General features: G+C 37.5%; 1 protein-coding gene across 1 annotated transcript in view; it reads left to right on the top strand.

Annotated features, from left to right (window-relative positions):
- Window positions 1-12,004, top strand: part of LOC131077813 (uncharacterized) — a 75,012-nt gene that overhangs the window by 14,717 nt on the left and 48,291 nt on the right. The gene's annotated exons all lie outside the window — the stretch shown is intronic.

Here is a 12,004-nt window from a genome sequence, read left to right on the forward strand (position 1 = left end):
ACACTTGTATACGCAGATGTTGAAATAGTAGAAGGTACAAGGCAATTTTGTCATGCCCCCCTTGATCTGACATTAAATAAAAAGTAAACCAATTATTTGAAATTGTTTGTAAGACTTCACAATTTTAATAATTGTGCAACAATCCAACTGGCTGTGAGGAGTGGTGGATAATCATTCCTTAATTGTCCTGCCCATCGTTGAAAGAAGATCTCATCGCTAGGGAAATTGTCTTACAAGACTCATGATTTTCTACCATTCTACATCAGTGCATAACCTGTAGAGAGGCACAATATTAATGATGGTGATTAAGAAGGCAGCCCAATCAATAACAAATAAAGGATTAATAGCACCAATCTGATCATCGTGACTTTGGAAAGACAAGATACTAAACGGTTACATGTGAAATGGTGCAATTTGCATTTAGGAAGGGAGGCGATGGTATCTTGACATGAGACATTTCGCGTGGAACACGACTCATCAATTCATTTGCAAGATATAAGGAGGTAGTCGGTTTCACTTCAACCAACATTGATCAGATAAGATAGAAGAGCAGTTAATAAGAATTGGCTCTCAAGTATCAATCAAGTTTAAATTGCAATCTGCCATCAGACCAAAGCCTGGTACGCTGAATCTATTTAATAATTAGAACAATTAATTTTTACAATTTCATAAGGTTAATAATTAAAAATGAAAGGCCAATCTATGACACATAATATGAACAGAATTATGTTTGTCTTTATATTCATATATTATAAGCATTGATGATGAGAATAATATAGTAAACTGCATTTATTAATGAATTCATTCTAAATAGAAGAATACACACACACACACACACACACACTATATATATATATATATATCTACCCACTGCCTATATATTGTAAATTCATATAAATAAATTATTAGAATGTGTTCATAACATTTACATTCTTAATACATTAAGAATTGTTATATGGTAGCCTAATCTTTAATCTTTCATATTGCCCCTAAGAAGGATTGAATGTGGCAATGTTAGGGAGAGGCGGTATTTATACCTTGCAAGATAGGTAAATCCTGTGGTGGAACGGACCATGCTACATCATACAAGGGCAATAGATAAGACCTGCAGTGGAATGAGCATGTGCTACATAATACAAAGGCACTATTTGTGAAGGATATTTTCTAGCACCCTAACATGGTTATTCCCCATCCTTCGTACGGTTGAGGATTAGGTTAAAGGTAGGGATTGGGGCTTAAATATAATAGTTATCAAATGTATTATGAAAGCTAAATGTTCATTAGTTGCAATAATTGAATCTAAGCATAATAGTTATGTTGAAATATGTTGGTCTTCCTAGTAAGAAGTATCATAAACCTTACTAGTTAAGAGCAACCCTATTACTATATTGATATAATTATAATTCTAGGACAAAAAATGGGAGGGGACACTACAAATTTTCACTAGTGTCTTCCCTGATCTAGATATAGAGGTTATTGTCGTAGGCGAGTTAGGGAAATTTATAGCTTCAATGTGTCACAACCTTAGCAATCTTCGAAACAAGCAAAAGATGTTCATACATGATGGTACTTCCATGGTCAAGGATATATTTGCTTGCAACCTCTTGCCAACAAATCTCTATCATAAATATGTATTTTTTAACTTTTTAACTTGCTTATTTTTCTTTGGCAACTATAATTTTTAAATGATTTTTTTGACTTTGTCTCGAGTCTAACAAATTATGAGTTCCTCTTTATTTGGGTGGAATTGGGGTATACTTATTTATCTACTTAGTTGAGTGCAATTCGTTGGCAACAAAAAGGTATAGTTGGTGTATGTGCATTGCAACTTGTGCCTCCTATAACACAAGCAAGTCAAGGAGGGGATGACTAGGCATTGAGATGTAGCCCCAGAGCATCTCAACTTGGACGCTTATGTTGCACAACTTTTCTTAGTTTCAATTGAGGGTGAGGGACATGAGACTATTGCACAAGAATTGTGCAGCACAACTAATGGGAGTGGCATTGGCTTTGGCTGTGGTTCTAACAAACTAGTTGATGACATTGATGCTTTCAATGAAGAGCAATATTATGATTATTGATTTGTATTGGTTTTTCATGCATGGTTGCAGTAATATAAGTCATTTTGATTTATCTTTAGTGTTTATATTTGACAATTGACATTCAATAATCAACGATCAGTTGTGTTCTCAATTATGTATTTAATTTTGTGCAAATTATGATTATTTTTATATATTTTTTAATATTATATAAGGTTCCATGCACCTTTGGGTGGTAGGAAATTATAGCCTTTTATAGTGGTAGCTAGTTTGGGTAATGGAATGGGGATATAGCTCTTTTAAGCAAAAGAATAAACCGACCAATTAGCATAATGGAGTAGACAGTTAGTTTATTAGTAGGTAGCTAGCCCCTACCTCAATAGTTGGTATGTAGTTGATCTTATTAGTTCAATTTGTTCAAGCCAAGGCATTTAGAACACTCTAGTCTAGTCCACCACTAGAAAGAAGCCCCTTTGCCCAGCCCGCACCATACATCTTGTTGCCTAGGGATTATTGTACATACATCATATCAATATGAGCAAAATTTATCCCTTTCTTGAGTAGATAAATATATAATATTAAAATATGTAAAAATAACCATAATTTGCACAAGAAGTACAAAATTTAATACAAAAGAGGATTATTGCACATACATCATATCAATACGAGCAAAATTTATCCCTTTCTCGAGTAGATAAATATATAATATTAAAATATGTAAAAATAACCATAATTTGCACAAGACGTACAAAATTTAATACAAAAGTAAGAACTCAGCTGATGATTGATAGTTTAATGTCAATTTTCATATATACTTGTACTTGACTAGGGAAAAAAATTGGTGATCTTGAACTTGAACTAGCAACATAGCTTAAATTGACCAAAATAATAAAAAAAATGGAGTGAGATGAAAAATGACATGTTGCAGCTTACTGTCAATTCACTTTTTTTTTACCTAACGTGAAATGGACATGTGAGGTTTTTGGTAGATTATCAACACAAATCTATATCAAGCAAAGAATGAACTCCACAAGCATAGAAGGGAGCACCAATTTGTTGGTGGTGTATAACAACACCTAAGTATGTAATTTCATATTGAATATGAAGAAAATGAGAGAATACTACCACTTGAATTGTTAGATGCATAACCTTTACATACACACCATTCAAGGTACAAATTATGGATGGATAGGACCTAACTCAATAGGTAGTATAGAACCTAAATGAATGGGTAGGATAGGACCCAACCACAAGTCATACAAGGTGCCTATGCAAGTTACACCTATGCATCTCAAAGAACCCAATGGTATATGGCAAATATTAGTAGCTCAAAGGAACCCAACAAAATTGAGAGATGAGATTATCATCTCCCTTACTCCCACATCCTCAAACACTAATTATTTGTTTTCATAAATTTGAAAGTGTTGGTGTAATTAAGGTGTTGTACCTTGTTAGTTCTTCACTTAGGTTCTAATTACATGTCGCTTAAGTTTACTTAGGGACCACATAGGAGCATTCCCACTTTAGGTGGTGTTATCATGTTATCACTTTCCACTTTATGTGTTGTCTCTACCTTTAGTGGTTCTATCACATTATCGCTTTCCATCTTATGAGGAAATTCCATCTTTTGTGGTTTTATTATGTTATCACTTTTCAACCTTAGGTGTGTGATCCACCTTTAGTGGATGTATTACACTATCACTTTTCCACTTTAGGTGGGTGAAAGTTATCAATTTATGTAAATGTCATAAGATTGTGACACTTGTCCTAATCTTATGCCTTCCTATGTCTCACATTGGCTTATTAAACCAAGGGATTTCTTATGTACTTTCATGGATTCTATTTGCATTATTGATAGGAATACAATTTATTATTGTCATATTTTTTTTGTCTTATTCTTGTGCTTTCCATAAGGCCTCTAGATTTTGGGTGGCTACCTTCATAGCCAAATCTTACAAAAAGCAAGCATCTTTTGTATAGCATCTAGAATATGAATATTGACTTTTAATTCAATAACACAAAAGTACCACATAAAATAGCTTTTTGTCCTTTAAAGAGACATTTCATCTACCAACTAGTAAGTAGTTATAATCTTGTGTGAATTTGAACCATGGATCAATCACTTCGAGCTACCAATTGGGTGTGTTGTTGAATCTAAACATGTGTTGATCACTTGAGAGTTCAAACTATCAACTAGGTGTTGGACATGATAATGGATTGTGAAAAAATAATTGGATGTCTTTATTCATGAATATATAGATAGCAAATTACATGATGTTCTAAAAAGAACAAACCATTTAACTGAAGCTAAAAAGGTAACCACACCTTCTAATAAAAGAAGCCTAAAAAAACAATAAATAAACTAAATAATGGCCATTAATAAATTAGCTAAAGATAACCAACTAAAATATAATTAAATATTCTAATACCCTCCTTTAATGGTCATTCTATCACCTACACCAAGTTGCCCCCTAAATTTGACAAACTTTTCCGGATCGAGAGACTTTGTGAGAATATCTAGAGTCTGGTCCTCAGTGGGAATGTACTGCAAAATCGCTGATCCATCTTCGACATGCTTGCAGATAAAATGCCACCGAAGCTCCACATGCTTGGTCTGCTCATGGAAGACTGGATTTTTGACTAATTTTAGAACCCCTTGATTATCTCAAAATGAGGGAGTAGGTCTTGCTTGAGACATTTGCATGTCTACAAGCATCCAAACTGCCTCACAAGCTGCCTTAATAGTTCCCTGATATTTTGCTTATGTCAAGGAAAGAGGTATTGCCTGTTGCTTCTTGTTGGTTCATTTGATTGCACCTGTGCCTAAACTAAAAACATACCCAGAAGTAGACTTCCTGTCATCAACACAACCTGCTCAATCCGAGTTTGTAAAACCAACGAGCCTAGGATCTTTGCTCCTGTTGTACAAAATGCCAAAATCAGGAGTGCTCTTCACATCTCAGCACATGCTTCGTTGCAACCCAATGTTTAGCTTTTGGGGCTAACATGAAGTGAGAAATGTAGCTCACAACATAATTGAGGTCAGGTTTAGTGGCGGTGAGATATATGAGGCTGCCCACTAGTTGCCTGAATGAAGTTTCATCCACCACAGGTGAATCTGATTTGGCTGATAGTTTCAACCCTTTCTCCATAGGTGTAGATGTAGGTTTGCAATTTGTTAGACACAATGCACCACTGAGAGGGGGGTGAATCAGTGGTTCTCAATTTTTCTTCTTAACTATCCTTATGAAGGTATACCCATTTAACGGTTCTAGCTGAATGCAGACTTACCGGTTAGTGAGGAAACTAAACACAAATGCATTCACACAAGGGGACATCACATAACACCAATATATACGAGGAAAACCCAAGATAGGAAAAACCTCGGTGAGCAATGCTGTTGGAGTCTACTGCTCCAATCCAGCCTCACAGTGAAACTCTGTTACAATGTTTAGGGCACCAACCCAAGGAGCTACAACCCCTGACTTGTTTATGGGCTACAACCCAAAGGAACTACAACCCCTGATTTAGGGCACCAACCCAAGGAGCACCAACCCCTAACTGATTTATGGGCTACAACCCAAAGGAGCTACAACCCCTGCACCGAGCTACAACTCAGTGATCTCTAAGATAACTTCAAATACAAAATTAATAATACTGTTACAAGTGAATCTTGTAACCATCTCATATACCTCACTTTGCCGATGAGACACCTTCTCTACTGCACCGGCTCACTCTTTTGCTGCTTTTATCTGCTGTTGTATTGCCGGTAAACTCTACCAGTTTACCTCTACTCTTCTTCTGCTGTGCTGGATCTTCTCCTCACTGCTCTGTTCTTTAGTCCTCTCAACTGTCTTTTTGCCGGTACAAGCTTCTACCGGTTATCTCTTCAGATGCACTCAAGCTGCTATACCGGTTGCTCAGACCATACCGGTTAACCCTCTGTTAAATCCTATCACTGGTTTAACCTTTACTCTCTCAGTCACTACTATCCTTGGCTATTTTCTCTATGATTGATCTAGCTCTCTCATGCAACTCTCAAACACTTCGCAACACCTCTATCCTCTTTCATTCAGCAACACTTAACGATATCTTTGGCTTGCATATCTATAGCCTGGTTTTCCTGCCAAAAGCCAATTCAAAAACATGGGTTGTTAGGGTTTCCTCATCAACCTCGAGGCAAACCAAATCCAATAAGATCCTGTTCGATTTGATCGCCCAGACAACTATATGCTCATCACCACCATTAACGCACCTTCTTGATCACGCCTTCTATCTTTGGCAATTTGCTTTTTACCCTGTCAGCTGATCTCTTGGTCAAACACCAAGATTGGTCTTGCGGTTTCCTTCATTTGCCTCGATCTCCTCAATCATTCTGAGCTAGTTCTTAGTTGTCCTCTAGACCTCAAGCTGCAAACCTCTGCAACAACTCTGTAACACATCGCTTGATTTGTGGGATCTACCATTAATGTCGACCAACTCTGCAACTACCTTGTCAGTGCACACTCCATCAACCGCTGTAGCAAGTCCGCCATCTTGACTCCACGTGGCATCCGTGTCGACCAACTGCCAGCTTGGATCTTCATGTCGGTCTAGATAGGATCACCGATCAAACACTCTACCGGTTCTTCTTTGCTGCCGGTTTACTAACCTTGCCGGCATCTCACACTTTACCGGTTGACTCCTCATGTCTACACTTTGCTGAACCGCCGATGGAACTCCTAAACCGGTCATCAGACATGTCTATCCAAAGCATGTCTATCCAGAGCGAAATTCTCAATTTCACCTAATTTGCTCATGATGAAGGTCAAGTGGTGGATTCCTAGGCTTTGGTGGAGAGAAGGCTAGCATATGCTTGTCTTGGAGGCATTTTGGAGTGAAGAAATGATAGAATTTGAGCCTAATTCAGGAATTCGCTCCTGACCCTTCCAAAGGGTCCTGAGCGAAATCCTTAAAAACTCCATTTTGCTCCAATTTTGCATCAAGCTTGGTATTGGTTGAGATTGAGGGCATCCTTAGACATGCATCTGAACGAGTATGGTCACAAAGTGAGAAGAATTTGAGCCAAGAATGCAAATTTCGCTCCTGACCCTTCCAAAGGGTCCAGAGTGAAATTCCTAAGTGGTCTAATAGTTTGCCTAGGTCCTTGAGCAAAACCCATTCCTTGGCAATTTTGGAGGTTAATGACCTGATCTTGGTGAGGTAATGTTGAGAATGAGGTCTAATTGAGCAGCTTTGTCAAAATTCGCTCTTGACCCTTCCAAAGGGTCCTGAGCGAAATTCTTATAGGGTCTGTCCCTGGGAAGGATTCTAAGGCAAATTCTATCTTGATGCCTTGTTAATAATTTAAGGTAAGAAATGCTATGAACATGATAAATATATCATGTGTACTTGATCATCTTTTGGTTTGTGTTGCAGGTGAAAGAAAACCAGGACAAGGACGACCTATTCTAAGCCCATCATCATCAAGGACACTCTAGATGCATGGAGGAAGACTTCAAGTGTTCGAGAAAAGCATTGGGAGATTTCAAGTGTTCAAGGAATTGCAAGCTATCTCCAAAACCTTCGCTTCACCACACTAATGAACCACAAGATGACAAAGAAAGGCTTTGCCAGCACTTCAAGGCGAGATATGCTATCGGAGGAAGAAGACTTGACCATAAGGAAGCCTCATCAAGCATAGGAGAGTCAAGGAATTACATCATTCATCACGTCAGAAACAGAGGAGGATCAACCAAGTCACAAGCGTTAGACAAGGTGGCATCCCAGTCATCATTCCTCCAGTCGGATTGGTCCACCTCAGCATGACTAGATTCAATGTACCTAATTTATTAGTGATGGCACAAACTTTGGTGTACCTACCCTTGCTTCCTATTGGTCCTCGCTCTAGGAATATAATTTTCTAATTGGCTAAGAAAGTTTCTTGTAACAAACCCTAATTAGGGTTTCTATCCTGTAATCTTAGCCATTGATTCTAGGTCAATTAGAGCCATTTGTTTGTAAAGCGTTCTCTATATAAAGCCTTGGCTCCTCATTTGTAAGGGTGAATAGTGAATAGTCAGAGAGTAGGAAATAGTTAGAGTAGAGTAGAAAGAGAAGGCAAAGATTGTTGCCAAGATATTGTTGCAAAAAACATGTAAACTTCATTGAAGAAATGGTGAATTCTATGGGTTGATTCAACAATTTGCATGGTCTCTATACTTCTCAAATTTGATTTCATGTTATTAGGTGAATGGAAGAAATTTGTACGATCAACGGTGAAATTCGTATATCCATACTACTAGCGGTTTGTTGATTGCAGACTTGCCTTGCGTAGTCAATTGGAATCATTCAGCTTAAGCTTAACTTCAATTATCGCTTCTTCATTGATATGCATCAACCTAACGGTGTCCATGCTTGTAGCGGTGATCTAAACATCAAAAAGCTTTCTTCAGAAGATTGCACTAATCTTGTGGAGATGATCCTAGGATGTCAAATCAAGACTTAGTTAGAATTTCATCAAAGGTCATTCATTGCTCTTACGTTCTTAGTGTTAGAAATAGATCCCGTTCCAACCCTTATCCTTTTTCCTTTTTTTAAAATCAAGGGCCAGTGAAATTCCACGTTCCAGTAATATCCAAAGCAAATTAGATGTTTAGGTCGTCAAAAGTAAGTCCCCTTGTGATTCCAGCAAAATCACATCGTACCACAAAGAGCTTATCCACACGTAGAGAACCTACATATCAAAACCTTGGAGTTACTCTGATTGATCCTTCGGTGAGATCTTCAGCAGTTGGGAAACTTTGTTCAAGAGAGGATTGTAAATGTTGTTCAATTTGCAATTCAATATGCAAGTTATATTCTAATTTTATTCTTTATATCTATGTATTATTTATCTCTATTATAATTCTGACTATCTTCTTTGTTTGGCAGGTAAGAGGAGTATTTATCGATTTCAATATCCTCTTCACAAATACCAAATGATATATATATATAGGAGGGGAGGATCAAGCAATGCCTTGACCGGTCATGTCTTATGGACATGACCGATCAAGACACTACTTGATCGCACCCTTTGATATATGTTATCAACCAGTGTTTAATTATTTACCAGCCTGATATTAATCGGGGTTCACGGAACATGGTGTATAGACCAATCGGTATTCAGGATGGTGTTGGCGTGGCATATTAACCGATGTGAATCGGTGTCTATGTTAACCAACACCTACCACTAACTAAAGGTTATATACATTAAACGGTGCATACTATGCCACCCGATAGCAACTCGATAATCATTATTATTTGCTGGGAACACATCCGATAGATGGTTAACCTAATAACTATTGTTGATCACCAATGTGCCATGCAATAATATGATTATCGATATTGATATAAATGAGGAATGATTATCAAATAAAATAGCTTGAATTTTCTTAATGGTTTAATCGATAGGATAAATGATTGAATGAGAGACTTCATTTATCTCTTATTCAATCATTTATCTTACCGTAGCTACCATGCATTAACACTCCCTCTTAGCTAGGTAAGATAAATGAGAGCAGTGTATCAAGCATCACAATTTAAATGATAGTTAGCATTCTTTACACAATCTAACTTTCTAGGAAATCATATCACCTAATCACATGATATGAAGTATCATCTAAACATGTGATACAAAAGTCCATCACATCAGTCTTGTGATGACAGGATATCACCTTAGCACGTGATATCAGTATTGCCTAAGCACACAATACTCAAGGATAATCATATGAGAAAATATTCCGTTCTCATCTTTATCCAAGTTGTGGTAGGTGCACTAACATTTCATATAAATGTTTTACCACAACACAATCATGGTTTATCCATGACACACCAGAGATCCAACATGATAACTGGTTTGGACATTATAAGATCGTCACCTTATAATGTCCCCATACAAGTGTTCATTATCTTGAGAGATCATCACCTCTTAGATAAGAACCCAGGGGATAAGATCCAACAATGTCCTATCATGACAAAGAAGTTTACACTTTAAACATCTTATTGATATGTAAATACCGATTACAAAGCAAATTACCTTTCTATCATACCTAAACCTTTTCTGAAGTGATCAACCTTCACTCTAGAAAGAGGTTTGGTCAGAATATCTGCCGTTTGATCTCCTATACAGACATATTCTAATTGAATCACATTTTTGTCTACCATATCTCGTACATAGTGGTATGGGATCTAAATATGCTTGGATCTGTCATGGAACACTGGATTAACTGAAAGTCTTATACAGCTCTGATTGTCACAATGTATAATAGTGGGTTTTATGGGTTCTCCAAACAACCCCACAAGCAACTTCCTAAGCCATACGGCCTCTCGAGCAGCCATAGAAGCTGCAATGTATTCTGCCTCAGTGGAGCTTTGAGCTACAGAGTACTGCTTCCTGCTGATCCAAGATATCATGGCTGAACCTAGACTGAAGCAACACCCTGAAGTGCTTTTTCTGTCAGTTACACTTCCAGCCCAATGTGAATCTGTAAATCCATGTAGGTCTATATCAACTTTCTCATATTTGAGACCAAGGTTTAGGGTACCTTGTAGGTATCTCACGATGTGCTTTACTGCAACCAGGTGTATCTCCTTAGGTTCACACATGAACTGACTTAAGGCATTAACTGCATAACAAATATCTGGCCTTGTATTCACTAGGTACATCAAGGACCCAATCATCCGTCTGTATTGAGTAGAGTCAGTGGGTTGTGACTTTGCTACTGCTTCCTTAAGTTTATGTAAATTGGTTTCCATAGGAGAAGTCATGGGCCTACAGTTTAGCATTCTGAATCTCTTCAAAATATCCAAGGTATACTTTCCTTGGTTTAGTATAATGTTGTCAGAATTCTGCCATACTTCCAATCCTAGGAAGTAATGAAGGAGTCCTAAGTCCTTCATATCAAATTCTTTGGATAGATCTTTCTTGCATTGATCTATAAGATGATCATTTCCTGTGATTAATAAGTCATCAACATATAAAATTAGCATTAGCATATCACCTTTATTTCTTTTGTAATAGAGATTAGGATTTGTATCATTTTTAGAGAAGCCTAGTCCGGAGAGATAGGTGTCAATTCTTTCATACCAGGCCCTGGGAGCCTGTTTAAGCCCATAGAGAGCTTTCTTGAGTCTACACACATGAGACTCTGCATTATGAATTTCAAACCCTTTAGGTTGCTCTAGGTAGACTTCTTCTGAGATCTTACCATTTAGAAATGCTGTCTTAGCATCCATTTGGTGTACCTTCCACCCCTTTGCTGCTGCAATGGCTAATACAACTCTTATTGATGTATACCTGGCAATAGGTGCAAAAGTTTCTTCATAATCTATTCCTTCCCTTTGTGAGAAGCCTCTAGCTACAAATCTGGCCTTGTGTTTTTCAATTTTGCCATCTGTAGCATGTTTGATCTTGAACAACCATTTAGATGAAACAACTGATTTTTTAGTTGGCCTAGGAACAATCCCCCAAACATCATTTTTCATAATGGACTGATACTCTTCAGACATGGCATCCTTCCATACTTGATGTTCAAGTGCATCTGATACATTGTTTGGTTCAGCTTTAGAGAGATCATTCATAAGGGCAACATAGCTAGTGAATTTATTAGACCTTTTGCTTTCCCTGAAGGTTCCCGAAGGAGCAACAAACTTCTGAGCTTCTGCTACAGTCTTGGTGGCCCATAGTGGTCTTTTCTTGCAGTTTTCTCTAGGTGGACTTTGAGTTTCACTTATAGTTTCAGGATTCTCCCTCTGAAGCTCAAGCATAGGATCTCTATCTCTGCTAGGGGTGGGTCTAGAGAGCTTTGGGCTCTTTTGAATGCTAAGTCTTCTTCAAAGATCACATCCCTGCTTAGTTCAATATTCTTTTGACCAGGTATATAGATCCTGTAAGCTTTGGAGGTTTCATTATATCCTACAAAGATTCCCCGTTTTCGAGAAGGCTC

Source organism: Cryptomeria japonica, chromosome 10, assembly GCF_030272615.1.
Source record: "Cryptomeria japonica chromosome 10, Sugi_1.0, whole genome shotgun sequence".
Taxonomy (NCBI): Eukaryota; Viridiplantae; Streptophyta; class Pinopsida; order Cupressales; family Cupressaceae; genus Cryptomeria; species Cryptomeria japonica.